Below are 3,016 nucleotides of genomic sequence, written 5' to 3'. Positions count from 1 at the left end.
GTCATGCATTCTGGTTTTACTAGGACTACTTCCCATCCTTGGTCTTGTGCAACATAACCGTTATGGCCGTTGATAAGACAGCGTGTTGTAACGTCGTCAAAGGGACGAGGGTTACGTAATGTCCAACAGTCCCGTAATAATCTAAAAACCTCATTTCTTACCCCAATTACCGACTCCGTCACTTGTGGAAACGTTTTGTTTAATAGTTGTAGCCCGATGTTCTTGTTCTCACTTTGGTGAGAAGCGAACATTACTAATCCGTAAGCATAACATGCTTCTTTATGTTGCATGTTAGCCGCTTTTTCTAAATCACGAAGTCCAATATTCGGATATATTGAGTCAAAATAATTTCTTAACCCGTTGCGTAAAATAGCATTTGGGTTCCCCGCAATATATGCGTCAAAGTAAACACATCGTAACTTATGGGTTTCCCAATGTGATATCCCCCATCTTTCAAACGAAAGTCTCTTATAAACCAAGACATTCTTGGAACGTTCTTCGAATGTCTTACAAACTGATCTCGCCTTAAATAGTTGTGCCGAAGAATTCTGGCCGACTCTAGACAAGATTTCATCAATCATGTCTCCTGGTAGGTCTCTTAAAATATTGGGTTGTCTATCCATTTTGTGTTTTTAAACTGTAAAATAGACAAGAGTTAGTTTCATAAACAAAAATACTTATTAATACAAGCAATTTTTACATATATCATAAAGCATAAGAACACTATATTACATATATTACACCACACGAATACAACTATCTTATTCCGACTCGCTCGTTTCTTCTTCTTCGGTTTTGGTTCGTTTTGCCAAGTTTCTAGGGATATATGATGTTCCCCTAATATGAGCCGTCGTTGTCCACATTGGTTTAGAAAAACCTGGTGGTTTAGAGGTTCCCGGGTCATTGTTACAACTTAAGGACTTCGGGGGTTGACGATACATATAAAGTTCATCGGGGTTGGAATTAGATTTCTCTATTTTTATGCCCTTTCCCTTATTATTTTCTTTTGCCTTTTTAAATTCAGTTGGGGTAATTTCTATAACATCATCGGAATTCTCGTCGGAATCCGATTCATCGGAGAATTGGTAATCCTCCCAATATTTTGCTTCCTTGGCGGAAACACCATTGACCATAATTAACTTTGGTCGGTTGGTTGAGGATTTTCTTTTACTTAACCGTTTTATTATTTCCCCCACCGGTTCTATTTCTTCATCCGGTTCCGATTCTTCTTCCGGTTCCGATTCTTCTTCCGGTTCCGACTCTTCTTCCGGTTCCTCTTCGGGAACTTGTGAATCAGTCCACAAATCATTCCAATTTACATTTGACTCTTCATTATTATTAGGTGAGTCAATGGGACCTGTTCTAGAGGTAGACATCTATCACATAATATCAAACACGTTAAGAGATTAATATATCACATAATATTCATATGTTAAAAAAATATAGTTTCCAACAAAAATGTTAAGCAATCATTTTTAAAGAAAACACGGTCGAAGTCCAGACTCACTAATGCATCCTAACAAACTCGATAAGACACACTAATGCAAATTTTCTGGTTCTCTAAGACCAACGCTCTGATACCAACTGAAATGTCCCGTACTTATTGACTAAAAACGTTCCATATTAATTGATTTCGTTGCGAGGTTTTGACCTCTATATGAGACGTTTTTCAAAGACTGCATTCATTTTTAAAACAAACCATAACCTTTATTTCATAGATAAAGGTTTTAAAAAGCTTTACGTAGATTATCAAAAAATGATAATCTAAAATATCCTGTTTACACACGACCATTACATAATGGTTTACAATACAAATATGTTACAACAAAATAAGTTTCTTGAATGCAGTTTTTACACAATATCATACAAACATGGACTCCAAATCTTGTCCTTATTTTAGTATGCAACAGCGGAAGCTCTTAATATTCACCTGAGAATAAACATGCTTTAAACGTCAACAAAAATGTTGGTGAGTTATAGGTTTAACCTATATATATCAAATCGTAACAATAGACCACAAGATTTCATATTTCAATACACATCCCATACATAGAGATAAAAATCATTCATATGGTGAACACCTGGTAACCGACAATAACAAGATGCATATATAAGAATATCCCCATCATTCCGGGACACCCTTCGGATATGATATAAATTTCGAAGTACTAAAGCATCCGGTACTTTGGATGGGGTTTGTTAGGCCCAATAGATCTATCTTTAGGATTCGCGTCAATTAGGGTGTTTGTTCCCTAATTCATTGATTACCAGACTTAATAAAAAGGGGCATATTCGATTTCGATAATTCAACCATAGAATGTAGTTTCACGTACTTGTGTCTATTTTGTAAATCATTTATAAAACCTGCATGTATTCTCATCCCAAAAATATTAGATTTTAAAAGTGGGACTATAACTCACTTTCACAGATTTTTACTTCGTCGGGAAGTAAGACTTGGCCACCGTTGATTCACGAACCTATAACAATATATACATATATATTAAAGTATGTTCAAAATATATTTACAACACTTTTAATATATTTTGATGTTTTAAGTTTATTAAGTCAGCTGTCCTCGTTAGTAACCTATAACTAGTTGTCCACAGTTAGATGTACAGAAATAAATCGATAAATATTATCTTGAATCAATCCACGACCCAGTGTATACGTATCTCAGTATTGATCACAACTCAAACTATATATATTTTGGAATCAACCTCAACCCTGTATAGCTAACTCCAACATTCACATATAGAGTGTCTATGGTTGTTCCGAAATATATATAGATGTGTCGACATGATAGGTCGAAACATTGTATACGTGTCTATGGTATCTCAAGATTACATAATATACAATACAAGTTGATTAAGTTATGGTTGGAATAGATTTGTTACCAATTTTCACGTAGCTAAAATGAGAAAAATTATCCAATCTTGTTTTACCCATAACTTCTTCATTTTAAATCCGTTTTGAGTGAATCAAATTGCTATGATTTCATATTGAACTCTATTTTATG

This window comes from Rutidosis leptorrhynchoides, chromosome 11 (genome assembly GCF_046630445.1).
Source record: "Rutidosis leptorrhynchoides isolate AG116_Rl617_1_P2 chromosome 11, CSIRO_AGI_Rlap_v1, whole genome shotgun sequence".
NCBI lineage: Eukaryota > Viridiplantae > Streptophyta > Magnoliopsida > Asterales > Asteraceae > Rutidosis > Rutidosis leptorrhynchoides.
Note: the sequence above shows the minus strand (reverse complement) of the source record.